This window comes from Rhinopithecus bieti, unplaced genomic scaffold, assembly GCF_001698545.2.
Source record: "Rhinopithecus bieti isolate Rb0 unplaced genomic scaffold, ASM169854v2 scaffold_10654, whole genome shotgun sequence".
NCBI lineage: Eukaryota > Metazoa > Chordata > Mammalia > Primates > Cercopithecidae > Rhinopithecus > Rhinopithecus bieti.
In genome coordinates this window covers 987,474-1,013,155 of record NW_016806688.1, presented here as the reverse complement: position 1 = coordinate 1,013,155, position 25,682 = coordinate 987,474, and the positions used below count along the sequence as shown (strand labels likewise).

At 41.4% G+C, this 25,682-nt stretch overlaps 1 protein-coding gene across 1 annotated transcript in view; it reads right to left on the bottom strand.

Moving 5' to 3' along the window:
• Nucleotides 1–11,254: 11,254 nt before the first annotated feature.
• PIGK (phosphatidylinositol glycan anchor biosynthesis class K) overlaps nt 11,255–25,682 on the bottom strand; it is a 143,097-nt gene continuing 128,669 nt past the window's right edge. Inside the window, exon 12 of the mRNA XM_017877406.1 lies at nt 11,255–11,345. The gene's annotated coding sequence lies outside the window, so the exon portion shown is untranslated. The remainder of the gene's footprint in view (nt 11,346–25,682) is intronic.

Genomic DNA, 25,682 nt, shown 5'->3' with positions numbered 1-25,682 from the left:
TATATATATTTTTTTTTTTTTGAGATGGAGTTTTGCTCTTGTTGCCCAAACTGGAGTGCAATGGCGCAATCTCACCTCACCGCAACCTCTGCTGAGGTAAGGATTCTCCTACCTCAGCCTTCCGAGTAGCTGGGATTACAGGTGTGCGCCACCACACCTGGCTAATTTTTTTGTATTTTTAGTAGAAACGGGGTTTCCCCATGTTGGACAGGCTGGTCTCCAACTCCTGACCTCAGGTGATCCACCCACCTTGGCCTCCCAAAGTGCTGGGATTACAGGAATGAGCCACCATGTCCGGCCCATGTGGTCTATTTTTATATCCAGCTTCCTTCAGTCAAAATTGTGTTTGTAAGGTTTTTTCCTGTCAATAGTTATTCTTTCATTGCTGTGTAGTATCACATTGCAGTAGAATTACTAATTCTAATATTCATGGTCTTTTGGGTTGCTTTCATTTTAGGGCTACTATGAATATAGTTGTTATGAACATCCCTAAACATGTATTTTGGTGGACTGTCTTGTTCCATTTGGATTGCTATAACAAAGTGCCATAGACTGAGTGGCTTCCAAACAGCAGAAATTTATTTCTCACAGTTCTGAAGGTGAGGAAGTCTGAGATTGGGTGTCAGCATGTTCGGATTCTGCTAAGAGCCCTTTTCCACATTGCAGAGCCATCTTCACATTTTATACTCACCTGGCAAAACCATGGCAAGAGAGCTATTTGAGGTCTGCTCAGGGGTTCTTCAGGCCCAGTTCCAACTTTAATTTACTCCAACACACTGATTTTCAAATGTTAATACAAACTTGCATTAATACGAAAAACCCCCACTTAGTCATGATGTAATATCCTTTCAACTTATTTTTATATTTGAGCGCTGCTTTTAAAGGATTTTTTACACAAGTTTTCACAAAATAGCATGGTCTGTAATTTTCTTGCTTGTATTAACTTTTCAGGTTTTGATATCAAGGTTATGCTAGTGTCATTAATGGATTAGAAAGTGTTTCCTCTTTTTCTATTTTCTACAAGAGTTTGTGTAATGTTGGTATTGTTTCTTCCTTGAGTGTTTGAAAGAATTGAAGCCATTTGAAACTGTAATTTTCTGTGTGAAGAGATTTTTAATTATAGATTCAATATCTTTAATAAATACAGAAGTAGATTTTCTATTTCTACTTCTGTCAATTTTGGCAAATTGTGTTTTTAAATAAATTTGTCCATTTCATCTAAATGAAATAAAGTTGTTTGTGATATTCTTAGTCTCCTTTTAATTTCTGCGGGATAGCTTGTATATCTTTTTCTCTTTCCTGGTAGTGGTTCTCCCTCTCTCTCTCTCTCTGTTTAACTTGACAGGGGTTTCTTGTAGTAATTATTTGTGTGTTTAATATATCCTTGAAATTTTTATATTTATTTGTGTTTTTCTCCTCCTGTCATTGGGTTTAATTTGTTATACTTGTTCTAGCTTCCTGAGGTAGAAGTTTAGATCTGTGATTTTTTCATTCTATAAATTTTTCTCTAAATTCTGATTTAGCTACATCTCACAAGTTTTGATATGTCGAATCTTCATTAACTTCAAAATATTTTAAAATTTCCCTTGTGATTTCTTCTTTAATGCATGAGTTATTCAGATATATGTTGCTTAACTTCCAAATATTTTGGCATTTTCTAGAAATGTTTTAGTAAATTTTTAACTCCGTTCCATTGTGGTCAAACATCACAATAATACTCTGGCAAATAATACTCTGTATTATTGCCATTCTTTTTTTGAAATTTATTTAGACTTTTCTTAATGGTCCATAATGTTGTCCATTTTGGTGAATATTCCATGTGTACTTAAAAAGTGTGTACTTTATCATGGTTGTGGACAGTAATCTTTATGTGTCAGTTAAGTTGATTACTAACGTTGTTTAAATCTTTTTTATACTTAACTGATTTTGTTGTCTGTTCATTCTATCATTTACTAAGGGGAATATATGGAATCCTACAACTATTTCTCTGTGAATTTCTGTATTTCTTCTTTTAGTCTGACTGTTGCCTTGAAAACGTGTTGTTAGGTGCATACATATTTAGGATTGTTATACCTTCCTTTAGAAGTGATCTTTTTGCCTTTATAAAAAGTATCTCATTATCTTTAGTAATGCTGCACTCTTTAAATCCTATTTTGCCTGGCACTGGTATAGCTACACTTGCTTTTATTAATGTTTTTATGTTTATATCCTTTTCTACCCTCTAATGTCCTTTTAATTTCGATTGTCTTGTGTTCTTTCATTTAAATTGTTTCTCTTATAAACGGCAGTAATGTACTTTTCTTTTTTATCTTGTCTGATGCAAGATAATTTTACTGAACACTGCCATTGTCTTCTTGTTTCCATAGTTTCCATTTTCATTGTATAAGCATTTATAGACACACATATACGTATATACATATGTCTGTATTTATACATATAAGTACGTACACATTATATATACATATGTACAAAGAGAGAGGGATGTTCTATCAGTTTTGTTTCTCTCTGAAAACTCTTGACTAATACAGGTACTGTCTTAGGTTTCTTCACTCGAAAGTTACTCTTCTCCTTTGTAATTGTCAAGAATCTTGCAGGTTGATACTTTGAAAATATGCAAATATCCTGTTTTTCACTCACTAATGTTAGCATCCATTGCAGATCCTTGCTGCAACAATTATTACCCTGGTGTTTACCAAATAGTGATTTTCTTTTTATTTTCATAATTTATTCTATATTTTGTCTGGAATTTGGAGTTGTACTGTAAGGAAGAATCACCTCTTTTCCTCAGTTATTCAGATATTTCAAATTTCCAAATATATAGGACTTCATTATTCTTTTTATGTTGATAGCTAAATTAATTGCTTGTGGTTAGAGAATATGGTCAGCATTATGTTCATTGTTTTACATATTTGAGACTCGTTTTATACAGTACATTGTCAACTTGGGCAAGTGTTTCATGTGCATTTCTCTTTAAGATTGGGGCCCAGTTTTCCATAATATACCCATTACATCAAGCTTGCTAATTGTGTTCAAATATTTTATAAAATATTTTATATTTTAGTTAGGTTAAACAATAATAAAGAAGCAGCTTTTACTTACCTGATATGATATTGAATTTGTCATTTTTCCTCTATACATCTACAAATTTTTTTGCTTTAGTTATTCTGAGGTGTATACAAGTTTTTCATTGTTTTTTTTTTGTTTTTTGTTTTTTTTGAGACGGAGTCTTGCTCTGCCGCCCAGGCTGGAGTGCAGTGGCCGGCTCTCAGCTCACCGCAAGCTCCACCTTCCGGGTTTACGCCATTCTCCTGTCTCAGCCTCCCGAGTAGCTGGGACTACAGGCGCCCGCCTCGTCGCCCGGCTAGTTTTTTGTATTTTTTTTAGTAGAGACGGGGTTTCACCGTATTAGCCAGGATGGTCTCGATCTCCTGACCTCGTGATCCGCCCGTCTCGGCCTCCCAAAGTGCTGGGATTACAGGCTTGAGCCACCGCGCCCGGCCTTCATTGTTTTAAAGTTAGTTTTTATCATTTGGTATTAACCACTTGTATCCCTAATAACACTTTTACCTTAAAGTTTGTATTTTTCTGTCATGAATACAGCTGAATGCTCTTTTTGTTACTATTTTTTATGAATATCCTTTAAATAACACTTTTTTACTTTCAATATTTTGTGCCCTTATATTTTAGGTATTTCTTGTCAACAACATAAACAACATAATGTTTCTTCTTTCTGAAATCTGACAATCTCTGTCTTTTATTAGAAAGTTGACTTAATTTTCAATTTGGAGGAATTAATAATTCATTTAGACTTGTTTCTATAATCTTATTTTGCAATTTCCATTCATTCATTCTTCTTCTAAGCCTTTATCTCCTTTATTGCCCATTTCTTCTAATTGGTTATGTTTATTGCTACTCCACTCTTCTCTTTCTGTTAGTTTGGAAGTTAGATACTTTTTCTGCTAATGGTTACTCTTGAAGTGAAATTTTATCATATATACTTAACAACTTAAGAAATTATATGATTAATCAATATCTTCAAATTCCCCCTCCCTGCTTGAATAATCAAGGACCTTAGATACCTTTAATTCTCAATGATATCCTTTCTATGTACAGTCAATTAATTCTATACACTTCTTTTTCAATTCCACACATTAGAAATTAGTTTAATTTTATATACATTTTACTTGTTTACTTATTTATTTATTTATTTATTTTGCTCTCCATTCCTTTTTTCATATCAGAAATTTTCACTGTTTTTTCCTATTGTTCTTAAATTTTTTAGAAGCTTCATTGACAAAGACATTGTGGGGAAACTACCACATTTGTATGCATGAAAATGTCTTCCATCCTTACCTTGCTTTTCTGTACACACAATTCTAGGTTAATAGTGATTTTTTTCTCACCTGTTTAAAGATATTGTTCAACTATCTCCTGATTTATGTCACGTTGAAGAGTCTTCTGTCATTGCTTTATTATTCCTTTGTACAGTCTCTGGCTGCTTGTATGATCTTGTCTATCTTTGGAGTTCTAAAGTTTCACTACAATATGTCTAGATATGGATTTTCTTTATTCTGCTAGTTATTTTCTTTATTCTACATCTATGGAGTGACATCTTTTATCACCTCTGGAAAACCTTTAACCATGATCTCTTCACCTATTGCCTCTCCTATATTACCTCTATTCTCCATTTTAGGACTCGAGTTAGATACATATTAGATCTTCTGTTTTATCCTCCATGTTCTCAATCATTTTTCCATGTTTTTCATCTCCCTGTTTTTTGTGTCACATTCTAGGTCATTTCTTCAATTCTATTTCCTAGTTTGTTAATTTTCTCTTACTTGGCCTAAGCTATTATTTAATTCAATCTGACCATCTGACCAATTCAAAGCAATATCCTTTGGCCCAAACCTGTATTTCTGTTAATACATTTTTTTAGGATGCAACATTCCTTTGTAGGCTTCTCGTTAGACATGTATCTGTATAATCTATGTAAAATCACAAAATACCAAAGGAAATATACCAGCATACAGGAGATTCAACAGAAATAACAAACAACAATTTAGAAAGTTGAATTATTTATCAGATATAGAATATAAAATAATTACATATGGAATATTTAAAAATACTTAAAATGGATTTTTAAAAGAGCAAGTTATCACAAGATCAACTACAATTCCCAACAGCATCTTAGTCAGTTTGGGCTGCTATAACAAATTACCATAGACTGGGTGGCTGAAACAACAAGCGTTTATTTCTCACAGTTCTGGAGAGTGGGAAGTCCAAGATCACTAGTGCTGGCAGATCCAGTGCCTTGTGAGGGCCTGCTTCCTGGCTTAGGGATGTCATCTTCTTAGTTGAATCCCACATTTCCTCCTATTTTGAAAAGGGTATTGATCCCATTCATTTGGGCTCCACCCTCATGAGTTAATTATCTCTCAAAGGCCCCACCTCCAAATATCATCACATGGGAGAATAGGCTTCAACATGGAAATGTTGGGAGTGGGAGTGCACGAACATTCAGCCCATAGCAGCATCTTCTTATAATCCTGTATACTAAGCCATAGAAACCTCAACAGAAGAAACAATCATCCTAAATAAAGAACTTACCATTTATCTGTGTTAACTGTAATTGTACCGGTGTCAGCTTGTCAAAATAATTTTAATTCTGTCATCTCTTGGACATCTAATCCCTTATTGTTGGTGCCACGTGTAAAGCTGATAAACATGTTATTAGGAGATGGTAGGCCAGCCACGGATTCCCTGCAGGATATAATAGAAAGCTGCTTATTTGGATGTGACTGATCCACCTGGTATCTGTTACTTGATCCAAAGCATATTTCACTTTATTTTACAAGGATGCAGTGGAAGGCTTTAGCAGATGTATTGCTGAAATACAAACATTTTCTGACTGTATCATCCCCCTGGCCTGTCACCAGTCTAAAAAGAAAATCAAGTTGGTACCTGGTGAGAGCTGCATTCCTTCTTGTAAGTTCTTGTTTCAAATGTAGAATTTTCAAAGCCCTTTTTTGGTGAGTCTTCATTCATTTTACAGCATGATCCTTTCCTGCAGTATTCTACTATGATTTCAGCTTCCTCTTTTCTCCAACTGTGTTACAAACCATATTCTTTTGCCTCTGGTGCCCACATGTTAGCCTCCTTCCTTTTCTGGATTTCAGACATGAGTCTCATTTGAGCTGGCCTGGCATTTTTAATAAGGGATTAAAACCAGACAATATGTTGGGAGGGTTACCTTGATTTTTCTCATGCCCTGCTGTATTATTCCACTCTCACGTTGCTAATAAAGATATACCCGGCCAGGCGCGGTGGCTCACGCCTGTAATCCCAGCACTTTGGGAGGCCGAGGCGGGCGGATCACGAGGTCAGGAGATCGAGACCATTCTGGCTAACACGGTGAAATCCCGTCTCGACTAAAAATACAGAAAATTAGCCGGGCGTGGTGGCAGGCGCCTGTAGTCCCAGCTACTCGGGAGGCTGAGGCAGGAGAATGGCCTGAACCTGGGAGGCGGAGCTTGCAGTGAGCCGAGATCGCGCCACTGCACGACAGAGCGAGACTGCGTCTCAAAAAAAAAAAAAAAAAAAAAAAAAAAGACATACCCAAGACTGGGTAACTTATAAAGAAAAAGAGGTTTAATGGACTCACAGCTCCACATGGCTGGGGAGGCCTTGTAATCATGGCAAAAGGTGAAGGAGCAGCAAAGCCATGTCTTACATGGTGGTAGGCAAGCGAGAAGTGCCAGTGGAAGTGGGGAAAACCCCTTCTAAAACCATCAGATCTCATGAGAACTCACTCACTATCATGAGAGCAGCAGCATGGGGGTTACCGCCCCCATGATTCAATTACTTCCCACTGGGTCACTCCCACAGTACATGCAGATTATGGGAACTACAATTCAGGATGAGATTTGGGTGGGGACACAGCAAAACCATATCACCTGCCTTTTCGTTACTAGTACTTGTCATTCTTTGAGTTTGTAACAAGATATGGATTTGACTGTTACCAAATGGGCCATGCAGCTCGTAGGCCCTTCCTGAGACTAGAGTTATCTTTTTTCATCAAATGCAAGATGTTGAAGGAGAAGCATCACTAACCAGACTCACTCACAGGGTGAGAGAAGACCATACTAAACTGGTAAGTGATTTCACTGGCAAGACATTTGTGCCACAATGTGCCAAATTTGGGTGTTAGTCCTCAGAATAAGTTTTTGGATTTTGGCCAAGTATTTTCAGTATAGACAGTATTGTCAGTAGTAGCAGGTTTCACTGAGGAGCCAGGACTGAAATTGAAGGTAAGCAGAGAGAAGCAAGCACAGACAAAGAGGAGGGAAACTCTCAGGGGTGGAGAGGAGAGCTTGGAAAGAAAACTAGAAATCTAGGTTGTGGTGACATTATTGCAGACCTTGAATTCCCAGCTAAAGGGTGTGAACCTCGTGACATTAGCAGGGTATCACTGAAGATCATTAAGCATGGCAGTTACAAAACAATGCTTTATGGGATTCTAGGAATATTTAAAAACTGTTATTTTAAAGAAAGACATAAAAAATAACTTCGAGTACAGATGTTTCAATTTCTTTAAATTAGTCCTTCTTCTCAGTATAAGTGTCTCTAAGGTAGAAGAGAAACGAATCTTGCTTGACTTATTTTTGTAATAATAAACCTGTATCCTTAACACCAGATGTCTTTCACCACAGATTACCCATGATTCTTGCGTGTGTGTGTGCGTGTACGGTTTGTTCTGTCTGTAAAAGCCTTCTTCACTGAACAGGTGTCGAAACTGTTGGGCTTATGCTGGTACACAAATAAAGAAGTGACATTGCAATGGACAGAAAAGGGATCCCAAGTTGTCCGATTCAACTCCAAAGGGACAAAGTCATTGCAATCAGAGCAGGTAGAAGCTGTACGCTCCAGTGCAGCAAAAGACCTGTAAGCCAGCCCATCTCTGGAGGCCACTTCATCCTCCCTTCCCAGCTGTATGACTCTTGATGACTTTGCTAAACCTGTTTTCTGTAAAACTGGGTTGCCTCCTAGTATTTCCACTGTACAGCATTGTAGTAAAAATTAAATAAGCTTTGGGAAGCTGAGGCAGGGAGATCACTTGAGGCCAGGAGTTCAAGAGCAGCCCGGGCAACATAGTAAGATCCTGTTTCTACAAAAATACACTTTTTAAAATTAGCCTGGGGTGATGATGCCTATCTGTAGTCCCAGTAACTCAAAAGGCTGAGGTGGGGGGATTTCTTGAACATAGAAGCTTGAGGTTACAGAGAGCTATGATCGCACCACTGCAATCTGGCCTAGGCAACACAGCAAGACCTTGTCTCTTTAAAACGAAATTAAATAAGAATATATAAAAATCGGGCCAGATGCGGTGGCTCGAGGGGAGTGGATCACGAGATCAGGAGATCGAGACCATCCTGGCTAACACAGTGAAACCCCGTCTCTACTAAAAATACAAAAAATTAGCCGGGCGTGGTGGCGGGTGCCTGTAGTCCTGGCTACTAGGGAGGCTGAGACAGGAGAATGGTGTGAACCCGGGAGGCAGAGCTTGCAGGGAGCAGAGATGGCACCACTGCACTCCAGCCTGGGCGACAGAGTGAGACTCCGTCTCAAAAATAATAATAATAATAATAATAATAATAATAATAATAATAGATACAAAATAAATAAAAATCTGTGTAAACTCCAAATTTATATGTTGATTTTTACCAGATGATTCAGCCCCAGCGTGGACAGAGGTTGAGTCTATTGACTGGATTCAGGCAACTTAGAGTCCTCTGAGAGTTTCTCTAAGAAATTGCTACGTATTTCTGAAGACATCATGAGTTCAACGTTGCTTTGGCATTCTCCATGTTCAAACATCCATCTGCCAGATAAGCACTTTCCAAAGACCCTCTTTTCTGCTGCCTTCTTTGACCACCTATCTTTTAAGACTTGTTATTAAGTATTGCCTCTGATGAAGCATTTCCAGTTCTTACCGCACACAGCGGACCTCTCCTCCCACTGCACTCTGTGCCCATGTCTCTCCCAGCACTTGTTAAATGCCTTACTTCCCACACTAAACCAGAGCCTCCCTAGGTTCAGGTCTAGTTGGGATTCATATCCATATCTCGGCTCCAGCCATGGTGCTTGGATCCAAGTAGAGGAGCTTGTGAAAGAGGAAAAGAAATTATTGTACTCAACCTGAAGAGGTTTCTGTCACCCCAAACCCTCATCATAATCTAGTGGGTAATAAAAAATGCACATATGTAACACTGGATGGTTGGAATGAAGGCTCTGTAAGATAGGGATGAGAAGAATTCTGAACATAGGGCTCTAGGGAGAGAGACTTCTGGAGCCTGTTTGGTGACTTAGAAACATCTTTGTTTCATTTCATTTGTTGCAAAGTTATTGAACCATGTGATGAAATAGATTTCTGTGATGAGCTACATAACTATTCATTTATTTTTTTCCAACAGGTGGTTTCTTCCTTTTTGAAAAGTAAAGCTCTCAGGAATTATTTAATCTTTGTTTGAAGCCAATTAAATATTAAAGGATCTCTCCCGCCTTTGCATAAGTCAACAGAATGGAAAATTTCATGGGGTGATGGGATACAGGGGCACAGAGCTTTGGAATCAATTCCTCTCCTTTCTCTACACTCACTGCTACCCTGTTTGGCACTCCATTAACTCTTGCCTGGAATACTGTAATCTTCCAGGATTGTCTTTCTCCAATGCATTTCTGTCCCATTTCATTAATGCAAAGTTAATCTCCTACGGTGCTAATTTTACTTAAAATCTTTCTCTGAATTCTGACTAGCTGTTAAATTTAGTCTTCAGTCTGTAGCCTGGAAATCAGAACCCACAGGCTGCTTTATCAGCTCTCGTCTCATCTTTCACTGCTCCTCAGTGTGTGTCCTGAAGCTCCAGCTACACCAGATGACATAAGGTGGCCCCAGGCCTCACTCATGCTGCTCCTTCCACCTACAGTGCTGCCCTTGTCCCAGGCTTGCCCCCCCACTGACAAGGCTTCCCCACCACAACTTTTTTCCTATCTCCTTGCTGCATTTGAGGCTCAGTGGAGTAAGCATCTGCCCTTGGCAGCCCCACTTCCATTTTCCCATCTTCCAAGTCACAGTTCTCTTTATTTTCTTTGAAAAATCAGTCCTCCCACTCTTAATCATGTGGGAGCTCCAGGAGTAGGCCCTGACTGGCTTACACCTGTTGGCATATCCTGTCTCCCAAGACACAAAAGTTGGTTCAGGAATGAGAACATGACCCTAGGCAGACACATAAACTTTTCCTCCAGTTCATGGTGCTTTAGGGTTTGGAACTATTATAGTCATATTTGCAAACACAAGGGGAGCCACCTTGAGAATGGGGACATTTCAGGGAAACAGAACTGAGAGATGCATCTTAGAATATCATTGAGTCCTGGATCAAGCTGAGCCTGAAGACAAATATCTGCTAAACATTCAGTTATGTAAATAAATTCTACTTTTTATTTAAGTGTGCTCAAACAGGATTTTCTGTAGCTTCCAAAAAAATTATGTCCAACAGATACTCTCCATTTAATGACATGTAGAAACCCTTCTAGAGCTCTCTTCACCAGTATCCTGGCTCCCCATCCCCTATTGTAAGCACCTTACAGATAAAAAATATTTATATTTCACAAATATTGGGGGAACAAAGACACAATGTATAGACCAGATCGACAATAGGAAGGAGTAAAGTGCATTTTCAGTACAAAGGTGTTGTAGTGATTCTACCATCCTTTTGGGCACTTTCCTTGCCTGTGGTTCTCTATGCTGTCATTGAGTTGGCTTGGTAGCAATCCTGGAGTTGCTAATGTAGGTAGATATAGCTGAGAAGCTGTAAACAGAACTATAATACAATACAATAAAAGATGAAAAGATATGCTATTAAAATAAAGAGTATTGCATTGTGAAACTTTTAATTATATAGATACATACACATATGTATATTGGGACACAATGTTAAATGTATTTCTTAGTGTGAATGGAAGTTTTTTTTTTTTTTTTTTTGAGACAAAGTCAGTCTGTCGCCAGGCTGGAGTGTAGTGGTGAGATCTTGGCTCACTGCAACCTCCACCTGCCGGGTTCAAGTGATTCTCCTGCCTCAGCCTCCTGAGTAGCTGGGACTACAGGTGTGTGCCACCACGCCCAGCTAATTTTGTATTTTTAGTAGAGACGGGATTTCACCATGTTGGCCAGGATGGTCTCGATCTCTTGACCTCGTGATCTACCTGCCTCAGCCTCCCAAAGTGTTGGCTACCGCGCCCAGCCAGCAAAATGTTTTCAAAAACCATTGCTCCAGCTCCCACATGAGACAATTCTGTAATACACAATACAAAGAAAGCAACAGAGGGCATGATATTAGAGAGGGTATTTATTTTACAAATTTTGTTTTTCAGTTATATAGATATATACGTATATGTATGTATTGAGTCACTAAATGAAATGTACTTCTTATTGTGGGTGGTAGGGCAAAAGTTTGAAAACCACTGACTTACTCTCTACCTGTGGCCTGAAATATTGCAAAACAGTATGATTGTCTAAACTGCAGTCAGCAACATGAGAAGAAGAAGGAGAGTCCATAATAACCTCAGCGACTGGAGCTATGTAGGCAGGCAATATATTTGTGGAGTGATTCCTGGGCTTCCTGGCAAGCAGTGAAGTGCATGTCTGCAGGACTGCTTGCAGAGCCAAGGCAGACAACAGAGCTGGCCAAACCAGGGCATGTATCTTTCCAGCCTGTTTCCATGGCCATCTCCTCATGTTATCTAATTAAAGGCCATGCAGACACAGGAGACAAGAGCCTTTGGAGACAGAGGAGCCAGAAGAGGTTAAACATTTTGAACTGCTTGCTACCTTTGGCTTTGGCCTAAAGGAACCCTGAGGGATGCTTTGCAAAGAACCTGGCCTCTGGAATCAAAAGTACAGAGACAATCTACTGGAATGTGTGGCTGCTTTAGTATTTGGAGAATAATAATAACAAAAGCCAGATGTCTTTAAAAGAAGGTAATTTGTTTTCAAAAAATATTTGCTCTTCTCATGTTTTAAATTGTTCAGCTCTTGTCTTCTACATTTAGGTTGTTTTGTTCTCTAAATGTTTAGCACTTACAGAATGATATATTCCTTTGACTAGATTTTTGCTTAGTTTTTATCTTTCTTTAACAGGTTTCAGCTACCTGGCTTACTCTTTCTATTCCATTTAATTTTTTCCTTCATTGTTTTCACTTGAAAACATTGTTGTTACCTTTTCTCCTTAGGCTTTATTCGCAACTATATCCTCGAAATTCTATGTTTCTGATTTTAACATCTAAAATTTTGATTATTTTATTCTAATTTTTCCCTAGTTACACTTTTAATTTCTGAGCCCCTGGTTTTCTTTTTTTAACGAGTTCAATGTGTTATCTGTATTCCTTTTATTTGATTTCTCTTATTTCAATCTCAATTTTTTTCCTCCACATTTGGTTTTCTTGGTTTATAAATGTATTTTCTTATTTGTAATTTTAATCATTATGTTCCTTGTATAGTGTACATTTATCAGACTGACAAGCGACAGAAATGCAAAGCTTAGGCTTTTAACTTCTATACCATTCAGGCTTAATCTGCAAACAACTTTGTAGCTAACTAATCTAGAACATTTCCTACACCGATTGGCCGCTAATATGTTTTTTTTCTCTTTTGATCTATCTCCCTTCTTAGCAGGGTTACAGGAAGCTCCTCCTGCTCCGGAATCTTTCCATTTCCTGTACTTGTCAGAAGAAGCAAGGACAGGCTGCCTAAGCCAGAAGAATTCAGGGTTATTAAAACAGTCACTCAGACTCTTGCGGGATGGCTTTCACATATATGATAGGTCTGTGAGTCACATAGAACAGATCCAACTCCCAGAACAGTGTCAGAAGGTGGTGCCTTTTCATGTCTTTTCTTTTTAACTTTTATTTTAGGTTTGCAACTATATGTGCAGGTTTGTTACCTAGGTGAACTCGTGTCACGGGGATTTGTTGTACAGAATTATTTCATCACTCAGGTATTAAGCCCACCACCCAGTAGTTACCTTTTCTGAGCCTGTCCCTCCCCCCACCCTCCACCCCCAAGTAGTTGCCAGTGTCTTTGTTGTTCCCTTCTGTGTATTCATGTGTTCTCATTCTTTAGCTCACACTTATAAGTGAGAACATGTGGTGTTTGGTTTTCTGTTCCTGCATTAGCTTGCTAAGAATAATACCTCCAGCTTCATCTATGTTCCTGCAAAAGACATAATCTCATTTTTTTTTATGGTTGTATAGCATTCCATGGTATATATACACCACATCTTCTTTATCCAGTCTATCACTGGTGGGCATTTAGGTTGATTCCATGTCTTTGCTATTGTGAATAGTGTTGCAATGAACATTTGCATCCCAGGGTAGCCCTCAGAATTAGGGAAGGTGGTCAAGAATGTGCTCTGACTCTTTTTTCATCTCTTTCGGAGAGAATAAGACTTTTCCTTAAACCCAGAGGAACAATCTGAACAATTGAAATGACCATGGCCAAGAATTTCATCATGTAATACTGAGAGATAGGACTAGCTGGATTTCCTAGGTCAACTAAGAATCCCTAAGTCTAGCTGGGAAGGTGACTGCTTCCACCTTTAAACATGGGGCTTGCAACTTAGCCCACACCCAACCAGAGAGCTCACTAAAATGCTAATTAGGCAAAACAGGAGTTAAAGAAATAGCCAATCATCTATTGCCTGAGAGCACAGCAGGAGGGACAAGAATTGGGATATAAACCCAGGCATTCGAGCCAGCTACAGCAACCCCCTTTGGGTCCCCTCCTCTTATACAGGAGCTCTGTTTTCACTCTATTTCACTCTATTAAATCTTGCAACTGTACTCTTATGGTCCATGTTTTGTTACCGCTCGAGCTGAGCATTCATTTGCCCTCCACCACTGCTGTTTGCCGCCATCGCAGACCCGCCGTTGACTTCCATCCCTCCAGATCGGGCAGGGTATCCGCTGTGCTCCTGATCCAGCAAGGCGCCCATTGCCACTCCCGATTGGGCTAAAGGCTTGCCATTTTTCCTGCATGGCTAAGTCCCTGGGTTCATCCTAATCAAGCTGATGGTTCTCTTCCGTGACCCACGGCTTAGAATAGAGCGACAACACTCACTGCATGGCCCAAAATTCCATCCTTTGGAATCTGTGAGACCAAGAACCCCAGGTCAGAGAACACGAGGCTTGCCACCATGTTGGAAGTGGCCCACTGCCATTTTGGAAGCTGCCCACCACCATCTTGGGAGCTCTGGGAGCAAGGACCCCCCGGGTAACATTTTGGCGACCACGAAGGGACCTCCAAAAGTGGTAATATTGGACCACTTTCGCTTGCTATTCTGTCCTATCCTTCCTTAGAATTGGAGGAAAGTACCAGGCACCTGTCGGCCAGTTAAAAACGATTAACACGGCCGCTGGACTTAAGGCTCAGGTGTGAGGCTATCTGGGGAAGGACTTTCTAACAGTACCCAACCCTTCTGGGTTGGGGACATTGGTCTGCCTGGAGCCAGCTTCCACTTTCAATTTTCTTGGGAAGCCGAGGGCCGACTAGAGGCAGAATGCTGTCATCCCAAACTCCCGGCAGTAGCCGGTTGAGGTCATGGCACAGCCAGAAGTCTCTACTCAACAGTTGCCCATGCGTGTGCCCCTACTTTTCCTTCTGACCCATACTTCCTGGGTCCCGACCACCATAATCTTGAAAGTGTAGCCCCAAAAATCTCCTTACCTCTGAATCTACTTCCTCTGATCCCTGCCTCCTAGATACTAATGGTTGAGACTTTCATTTCCTCTAGCAAGTTGTATCTCCAAAGGGATCTAAGGAAGCTCTAGGCTGTGTCCTTAGGCATCTAGGTTATAAACCCAGGGAGTCTTGTCCCTGGTGTCCCTCCCGATTTAGGTATACAGCTCTCGACATAGGCTGTTATGTTGGACCTGTTCCCCACCACCCTTGCCAGGGCCCCAAGTTTGTAATGGCTGAGAGAGAGAGACTCGGAGAGAGAGAGATGTAGAGAGAGACAAAGAGGGCGTCAAAGAGAAAAATAAAAAGATAGAAAAAGTAAAAAAGTGTGCCCTATTTATTTAAAAGCCAGGGTAAATTTAAAACCTGTAATTAATCATTGAAGGTCTTCTCTGTGACCCTATAACACTCCAATACCACTTGGTTGTCAGTGTAAATAAGGGCATAGCCCGAAAGCACTGATGCCACTGACAACCCAGAGCTGTCCTGTAAAAAATCCTTAACCCAGCAGATTTCCTAACAGGGGATTTAAATCTTAATTACCATACAAGGTCCGACCAGACCTAAAAGGAACTCCCTTCAGGACAGGACGATAGATGGTTCCTCCCAGGTGACTGAGAAAAAAAACCCAATGGGTATTCAGTAATTGATACGGAGACGCTTGTGGAAGCAGAGTTAGAAAATTTGCCTAATAATTGGTCTCCTCAAACGTGCGAGCTGTTTGCACTTAGCCAAGCCTTAAAATACTTACAGAATCAAAAGACTAGCTCAGTCCTGACTCAAAAGGTTAGCTACACCCTCTCTCAAACGAATTTGCATAGGAACTGTTGTTTATAGGAATGTATCTTGATGGGGCAGCTGGGTTGTTATGAAATACCAGTCCAGCTCTAGGACTCACCCCTGAGCGCAAAGGCAATGTTGGGCACACTGGTAAAAGACCACTAGAATCCAGCAGCCCGGACCCCTTTCTTTGTGGTCAAGAGAAGTGGGAAAACAGGTGCAGGACTGCTACATTGGTGAGCATAACTAATCCGATAAGCAGAGGACTGTGAGTGGTTACACACCCTGGAAAGGAACTCACCACTGAGCACAAAGGCAATGTTAGGCACGCTGGTAAAGGACCACTAGAATCCAGCAGCCTGGATCCCTTTCTTTGTGGTCAAGAGAGGTAGGAAAACAGGTGCAGGACTGCTACTGTCAGTGAGCGTAACTAATCCGATAAGCAGAGGTCCACAGGTGGTTACGCACCCTGAAAAGGAATAAGCATTAGGACCATAGAGGGCGCTCTATGACTAATGCTCATCGGAAAATGACTAGGGGTGCTGGCATCCCTATATTCTTTTTTCAGATGGGAAACGTTCCCCCCGAGGCAAAAACACCCCTAAGATGTATTCTGGAGAATTAGGACCAATTTGACCCTCAGACGCTAATAAATAAATGACTTATATTCTTCTGCAGTACCGCCTGACAATGATATCCTCTTCAAGGGGGAGAAACCTGGCGTCCTGAGGGAAGTATAAATTTTAACACCATCTTAAAACTAGACCTCTTTTGTAGAAAAGAAGGCAAATGGAGTGAAGTGCCATATGTACAAACTTTCTTTTCATTAAGAGACAACTCGTGATTATGTAAAAAGTGTGATTTATGCCCTACAGGAAGCCCTCAAAGTCTACCTCCCTACCCCAGCGTCCCCTGACTCCTTCCCCAACTAATAAGGAGTATTAGTTCAACCCATTCGGTCCAAAAGGAGATAGATAAAGGGGTAAACAATGAACTAAAGAGGGTGAATATTCCCTGATTATGCCCCCTCCAAGCAGTGGGAGGAGGAGAATTCGACCCAGCCAGAATGCATGTAGAGTTTTCTCTCTCAGATTTAAAGCAAATTAAAATAGACTTAGGTAAATTCTCAGATAACCCTGATGGCTATATTGATGTTTTACAAGGGTTAGGACACTCCTTGGATCTGACATGGAGAGATATAATGTTACTGCTAAATCAGACACTAACCCCAAATGAGAGAAATGCTGCCATAACTGCAGCCCAAAAGTTTGGCGAATCTCTGGTATTACAGTCAGGTCAAATGATGACAACAGAGGAAAGAACGATTCCCCACAGGCCAGCAGGCAGTTCCCAGTGTAGACCCTCGTTGGGACACAGAATCAGAACATGAAGATTTGTGCTGCAGACATTTGCTAACTTGCGTGCTAAAAGGACTAAGGAAAACTAGGAAGAAGCCTATGAATTATTCAGTGATGTCCACTGTAACACAGGTGAAGGAAGAAAATCCTACTGCCTTTCTGGAGAGACTAAGGGAGGCATTGAGGAAGCATACCTCCCTGTCACCTGACTCTATTGAAGGCCAACTAATCTTAAAGGATAAGTTTATCACTCAGTCAGCTGCAGACATTAGGAAAAAAACTTCAAAAATCTGCCTTAGGCCCAGAGCAAAACTTAGAAACCCTATTGAACTTGGCAACATTTTTTTATAATAGAGATCAGGAGGAGCAGGCGGAAAGCGACAAATGGGATAAAAAAAGGCCACCGCTTTAGTCATGTCATGGCCCTCAGGCAAGCGGACTTTGGAGGCTCTGGAAAAGGGATAAGCTGGACAAATCAAATGCCTAATAGGGCTTGCTTTCAGTGCGTCTACAAGGACACTTTAAAAAAGATTCTCCAAGAAGAGGTAAGCTGCCCCCTCGTCCACACCCCTTATGTCAAGGGAATCACTGGAAGGCGCACTGCCCCAGGGGATGAAGGTCCTCTGAGTCAGAAGCCAGCAGTAGGGCTGAGGGTGCCCGGGGCAAGTGCCAGCCCATGCCATCACCCTCACAGAGCCCCTGGTATACTTGATCATTGAGGGCCAGGAGGTTAACTGTCTCCTGGACACTGGCTTGGCCTTCTCACCCTTACTCTCCTGTCCTGGACAGCTGTCCTCCAGATCTGTCACTATCTGAGGGGTCCTAGGACAGCCAGTCACTAGATACTTCTCCCAGCCACTAAGTTGTAACTGGGTGAACTTTACTCCTTTCACATGCTTTTCTAATTATGCCTGAAAGCCTCACTCCCTTGTTAGGGAGAGACATTCTAGCAAAAGCAGGGGCCATTATACACCTGAACATAGGAGAAGGAACACCCATTTGTTGTCCCCTGCTTGAGGAAGGAATTAATCCTGAAGTCTGGGCAACAGAAGGACAATATGGATGAGCAAAAAATGCCCATCCTGTTCAAGTTAAACTAAAGGATTCTGCCTTCTTTCCCTACCAAAGGCAGTACCCCCTCAGACCCGAGGCCCAACAAGGCCTCCAAAGGATTGTTAAGGACCTAAAAGCCCAAGGCCTAGTAAAACCATACAATAGCCCCTGCAATACTCCAATTTTAGGAGTACAGAAACCCAACGGACAGTGGAGGTTAGTGCAAGATCTCAGGATTATCAATGAGGTTGTTGTTACTCTATACCCAGCTGTACCTAGCCCTTATACTCTGCTTTCACAAATACCAGAGGAAGCAGAGTGGTTTACAGTCCTGGACCTTAAGGATGCCTTTTTCTGCATCCCTGTACATCCTGACTCTCAATTCTTGTTTAGTTGGACTGTTTCATCTCAAGGGTTCGGGGATAGCCCCCATCTATTTGGCCAGGCTTTAGCCCAAGACTTGAGCCAATTCTCATACCTGGACACTCTTGTCCTTCAGTACATGGATGATTTACTTTTAGCCACCCGTTCAGAAACCTTGTGCCATCAAGTCACCCAAGCGCTCTTAAATTTCCTTGCTACCTGTGGCTACAAGGTTTCCAAACCAAAGGCTCCGGTCTGCTCACAGCAGGTTAAATACTTAGGGCTAAAATTATACAAAGGCACCAGGGCCCTCAGTGAGGAACGTGTCCAGCTTATACTGCCTTATCCTCATCCCAAAACCCTAAAGCAACTAAGAGGGTTCCTTGGCATAACAGGTTTCTGAACAATGGAACAACTTCAGCACAGAAATAAACACCACTTCCATTTTAGTAGGACCTCTTGTTTCCAATCTGGAAATAACCCATACTTCAAACCTCACCTGTGTAAAATTTATCAATACTATAGACACAACCAACTACCAATGCATCAGGTGGGTAACTCCTCCCACTCGAACAGTCTACCTACCCTCAGGAATATTTTTTGTCTGTGGCACCTCAGCCTATCATTGTTTGAATGGCTCTTTAGAATCTATGTGCTTCCTATCATTGTTTGAATGGCTCTTTAGAATCTATGTGCTTCCTCTCATTCTTAGTGCCCCCTATGACCATCTACACTGAACAAGATTTACACAATTATGTCATACCTAAGCCCCACAAAAAAGAGTACCCATTCTTCCTTTTGTTATCAGAGCAGGAGTGCTAGGTGGACTAGGTACTGGCGTTGGTGGTATCACAACCTCTACTAAGTTCTACTACAAACTATCTCAAGAACTAAATGGTGACATGAAATGGGTCGCCAACTCCCTGGTCACCTTGCAAGATCAACTTAACTCCCTAGCAGCAGTAGTCCTTCAAAATCGAAGAGCTTTAGACTTGCTAACCGCCAAAAGAGGGGGAACCTGTTTATTTTTAGGGGAAAATACTGTTATTATGTTAATCAATCAGGAATCGTCGCTGAGAAAGCTAAAGAAATTTGAGATCGAATATAACGTAGAGCAGAGGAGCTTCAAAACACTGGACCCTGGAGCCTCCTCAGCCAATGGATGCCCTGGATTCTCCCCTTCTTAGGACCTCTGGCAAGTATAATATTGCTACTCTTTGCACCCTGTATCTTTAACCTCCTTGTTAAGTTTGTCTCTTCCAGAATCGAAGCTATAAAACTACAAACGGTTCTTCAAATGGAGTCCCAGATGCAGTCCATGACTAAGATCTACTGTGGACCCCTGGACCAACCTGCTAGCCCATGCTCCGATGTTAATGACATCGAAGGCACCCCTCCCAAGGAAATCTCAACTGCACCACCCCTACTGCGCCCCAGTTCAGTAGGTAGCAGTTAGAGCGGTTGTCGGCCAACCTCTCCAACAGCACTTGGATTTTCCTGTTGAGAGGGGGGCCTGAGAGACAGGACTAGCTGGATTTCCTAGGCCGATTAAGAATCCTTAAGCCTAGCTGGGAAGGTGACCACACCTACCTTTAAACACGGGGCTTGCAACTTAGCCCACACCTGACCAATCAGAGAGCCCACTAAAATGCTAATTAGGCAAAACAGGAGGTAAATAAATAGCCAATCATCTATTGCCTGAGAGCACAGCGGGAAGGATAAGGATCAGGACATAAACCCAGGCATGCAGGCCGGCTACTGCAACCCCCTTTGGGTCCCCTCCCCTTATAGGGGAGCTCTGTTTTCACTCTATTTCACTCTATTAAATCCTGCAACTGTACTCTTCTGGTCCGTGTTTTGTTACGGCTTGAGCTGAGCATTCGTTCACTGTCCACCACTGTTGTTTGCCACCATCACAGACCCGCTGCTGACTTCCATCCCTCCGGATCTGGCAGAGTGTCTGCTGTGCTCCTGATCCAGCTAGGCACCCATTGCCACTCCATATCGGGCTAAAGGCTTGCCATTGTTCCTGCACAGCTAAGTGCCTGGGTTTGTCCTAATCAAGCTGAACACTAGTCACTGGGTTCCACGGTTCTCTTCCGTGACCCATGGCTTCTAATAGAGCTATAACACTGACCGCATGGTCCAAGATTCCATTCCTTGGAATCTGTGAGGCCAAGAACCCCGGGTCAGAGAACACGAGGCTTGCCACCATGTTGGAAGCGGCCCGCCACCATCTTGGGAGCCCTGGGAGCAAGGACCCTCCCCGGTAACAATACCATCTAGTTTCTTTAAGGACTTGTATCAGTGAAAGTCCAATCAGGACACAGAAATTACATGGCAATTTGAAAAAAGAAATAGAGTAAAGGTATCATGCGCATCCATATGAAGGGACCACCATACATGCTTTGTGTGAGCAATAAAGCTTTTTAATTACCTGGGTGCAGGCGGGCTGAGTCCGAAAAGAGTGTCAGCGAAGGGAGATAGGAGTGCACCGTTTTATAGGATTTGGGTAGGTAAAGGAAAATTACAGTCAAAGGGGGTTTTTCTCTGGTGGGCAGGGCGGGGGTCACAAGGTGCTCAGTGGGGAGCTTTTGAGCCAGGATGAGCCAGGAAAAGGAATTTCACAAGGTAATGTCATCAGTTAAGGCAGGAACAGGCCATTTTCACTTCTTTTGTGGTGGAATGTCATCAGTTAAGGCATGAACCGGCCATCTGGATGTGTACGTGCAGGTCACAGGGGATATGATGGCTTAGCTTTGGCTCAGAGGCCTGACAAAAGGGGCAGTTGCTAGTGAGAGATAACAAGTACTCTAAAGAATACAGGAGAGGCAGGCACATTCTCTTGAGCTTTGCTACTTTGGAGGTCTTCGTCCCCAAAAGTGGGAATGCTTTCATCAGGAGACATTAACAGTAATTTCACTGAATTTGAAGAGAAGATTGCCAACTGGTCATTTGAGGCTGTTTATGTCACTAAACCAATGGGCCAAAAATAAGGAGTTGCTTCACTGGTGGAGTGATTGATCCCAATTACCAAGGAGAAATTTAATGGGCAGCCTCCTACCCTGGGACTGAGCCAGAAGTCCAAGGAAGAAGCCAACTCCTCCCAGGGCTGAAATCAGACATCATTGGAGAGGGCATGGCAAGGCAGACTGGCAGAGAAGTTCACTGAGGTGTCATGTCAGTGGAGCTTGCTGGAAAACTGCCCCTTGGAGTGCTAAGGTTATATCCTCAGGGAGGAGCCATGTCTCAGAATTCACTGAAAAGCCACTTGAAGGAATGTGGGGAAAGTTGTTCAGAGGAAGCTGCCCTGTTAGCAGCTCTCTGCAAGGAGGTATCCTGGGGGAAGATGTTCATAAGGATGTGCCCACCATCTGCACTTTGCTTAAAATGGCTGGAACCAGTTGCCTGAGGCAGCCATTCAAGTGAAGGTGTTTTGCTGGTAGCCAGCCCACTATAAAGTTGTTTACAGGAAGGTGCTCTGTGCTGCCGGCCACTGGGCACGGCAGAAAACACAGAGCGTGTGCACAAACACATGTACTCTCTCTCTATATATATTTCTTTCTTTCTCTCTCTCTCTCTCTCTCTCTGCAGAAGATCACCAGAAACAAGAAGAAAAGCTCCTTCCTTCTGTGATCCTCCAGCACTGTCTATTGACAAAGCTTAGCAACATGTTCACTGTAAAGAAGAAATTCTTAAGGGGCTCAGCTCCATTATCCTAAAATGGTAATAAATGGATTGGGGGTTGAGGCAATGAGTTGATAACTGGGAACAGTACATTCCTTTAGCTACTCATTTTCCATATTTACCCTTCACTCATGTGAGTTCTGTACAATGAGGCAACTCTGTGTTTCCACCTAACAAGATATTGCTATTCTCACAAATGAAGAAATTCTCACCCTTCACAAAATAAAGAGATGCACAGTCCTAACCATCACTGTATCCATTGCCAGCTATAGTCATTACTCCTCAAATTCTATGATAGTTTCACTGATTATTTTCTTGCCTTAAGACTATTATGTATGGTTAAGCACCACTAGTTTGTGTAAAAATAAAAATGGAAAAAAGAGAAAGAAATAGCCTGCATAAACATATAATAGCCAAAGAGACTACAAAGACTACAAATAACACAAAGCCAGTACAGTCCTCATTTCAGTAGTGGGGCACAAGGCCATAGTTGATACCTCTGGCTTATATTTCTTTTGACCTTGGCCAGAAGCTCAGCGGGTCAATTCTTTATCCAGTAGAGTGACCTAAAACTTCCTTCAGAAGAGTGAAGTCCTCAATCGTCTGCCTTTTTTTTTTTTTTTTTGGTGTAAGAACTGCTCATGGGCACCCCAGATAATCCCCTGGATTCCACATAATCCTCCTTCTCCTCAGTGTGTAGCAGCAACTCAGTTTCCCTTTGATAATTGAGATCAATCACTCCAACCAGTGAAGCAACTTCTCATTTTTGGTCTGTTGTTTTAGTGACATAAACAGCCTCAAATGACCAGGTGGCAATGTTCTCTTCAAATTCAGTGAAACTGTTGTGTCTCCTGATGAAAGCATTCTCCCTCTTGGCTGCAAAGACCTCCAAATTAGCAAAGCTCAAAGTTTCCATTGGATTTGGCAGTTCCATCACTGAAAACAGTAAAGAGAATCATTTCAGGGGAGTAGTGGGAACAGAAACCAGATTACAAGAGGGTTTACAATGAAGAGAAGGCAAGGCAGGGAAGCCAGTAAGTGAATGCAGCCCACTCTTTCAAAAGAAAAGCTATGAAATTAAGTAGAGGAGAGCTCTGTAAAGCACTTAGAAGAGGACACAGTATTTTGAGAGGAATTTTTAAGATGAGGAAAACTTACACATCTTATAAAATTCAAGGTGAAGTTCTTCTATGTAAAAAGAAATTGAAGGAAGAGATGAGTAAACAAGATCCCAAAAGGGATGGGATCAATATACTCAAAGCATTGGGATCTCTGCCTCAGTCTCTGAGCCCAAAGAAGTGGGTAGGGCTGTGATGGGAGAAAATAAAGGCAAATCTGTAGGAGGTGGAACAGGAAGTTGAGCTGGTTACCTTCCCCCAGTTTAATTTTCAGATTACAAAGCAAAGCCTTTTGATGAAAGAACTGAGTAGAGCAGGAAGATTGAAGAAAATGCACAATTTTGAAAAGAACAATAGTGGAAAATAGAGAGGGACAAGGGATAGAGAAATCTAATCTTGTCGTCTATAAATCATGACTCAAATTTTACTTTCTCCTTGATGTGTGCTCTGCCTCTTCAACTCATAGTAAATAAAAGATTAATAACATATCTATATAGCAATTAAAAACAGAGGTTTCTCTTTAAGCTCCTATCCTGTAACTTTTATACAGCACTCGTCATTTTCTATGTAGCTTTTTCCTTTCTAGAATCCACTTGTAACTCTTTAATGTATTAGATTCTTGTATCCCTCATAAGCATCTACTAGAGTGTGTAGCTCATTAACACAGTGTTTCAATAACTAATTGTTGTACAACAAACCACTCTCTACTAATGGAGTAAAATAACAACCTTTTGTAATTATTCTCTCTTATGGTTCTGGGGATAACTAAGTGGTTCTCACTTGGGGGTCTCTCCTGAGGTTGCAGTTAGGAAATATCTGGAGGCTTCTGCCTGCACATCTCTGGAGTGTGATGTTGGCTCCTGGCTGGGACCTCAGCCAGGGGGCTGCCCTCCGCAATACACATATGTGACTTCTCCATGCGGCTTGGGCTTCCTCAGGGGACAGTGGCTGAGTTCCGAGAGCAAGTGTCCTAGAAAAGAGCTGGGCAGGTGCTATAATCCTTTTTATGATCTCTGAAGTCATGCAGTAATATTCTGTAACATTATATTTATTAGAATTAAGTCACTAAGGCCAGCCCATATTCAAGAGGTGGGGAGTTTAGACTGCATGTCTTGATGAGAGGAGTGTCAAGGGATTTGAAGATACTACACATATAAATGCTAATTAGTTGCTTGTTTTAAGCATTTATTGTATTTTGAAAAAGCCCCAGAAAGAAAGAGAATGAGAGTGGTGCACAGTCTTACAAGGTCTGAATAGAAGTCAGGAATAATGCTAAAGAGTCAATTAACCCATAAAAGATGCTAACCATGGCTGCTTATTTCACTAGTGTTTGTAATCTTCTTTTACAATCTTTTTAGGAGATAAAATTGAGCTGTTTGGTCTAGAAAGGTATAGTAGGTCAGTGCTTCTGCTACTTTACGGGCACACAAACTCCTGGGGATCTTGTTAAAATGCAAGATTTTAACAATGTGATGCCAGGGGCATCACATTCTGCATTTCTAGGAAGCTACAAGGGGGATACTGCAGCTCCATGGGCCACCCATTGAACAGCAAGTTAGCAGAAAGCAATAAGGGTAACTGCCTGGCTCCTGTGATCCCACCCTTCTCTGGGAGGAGCACTAATGGAGTATGCCACCAGAGGTCCTTGTGGGCTTACAAGACCTTAGCCCTCTGGCCTGTGAACCCGTGATGCCAATAAGGTTAATCTGTTCTTCCACAAGACTTGTAGAACTGGAATTAAAGGAAGAGAGTAATTTACCTCTCTCTTGTGGTAGAAGCATGGAATATGAGGCTCTATCCATCATGTCAGAAAGCCAGTTTCCAGGAGGAATAAAGGGAACACACAGAGAGAAGAGAATCCAGGAGACACGCCAGTGCCTGATGAGGCTCAGACCTGACCCCACTCTGAAAGATTATACAAAATATCCTAATATTGTTCCGGCAAATTTCCCTCTTGGCCTAAATTTGTTCTACTTGGGTTTTTATCATTTGAAACTAAAAAAGCTCTAACAAAGGGTAGGGAAAGTAGGGGATATGTTCTTTTGGAAATGTAATGCTCACTGTTTTGCAGTACTAGATGATTATCCAGACGTCTGCAACCTGAGGGTGAGGAAAGACTGTCCCTTAAGTCATGTTAAAGGTGTGTTCCCAACAGAGTGGACTGAATATGAAAGACGACGACAATGCAACACTCAGGCCGAGGGAAGATGAGAAAAGTCTCAATCTACCTAAAATAGGAAAAACATCTAGAAAAGGGAGGCAAGAGAGTCTATGGATTAAAATCGTTGGATAGTATCGAAAGAAACTGTTACCCAAAAGTGATGCCTGCTGAAAACAGATGGGAAAAGGACAGTCTAGGAATAGCAAAGCTAATATTCTCTAAAGAGTGACCAGACCCTGGGCCTGAGTGGAAGTTAAAAGCAAGATAGTCCTGCCCAGCAAAGAACAAAACATTGACTTTTCGTATATGTTGGACATTGTGTGATTTGCTTTACATTTATGACCTTATTAAATGATCCCCTAAGAAAGTTTCGCTCA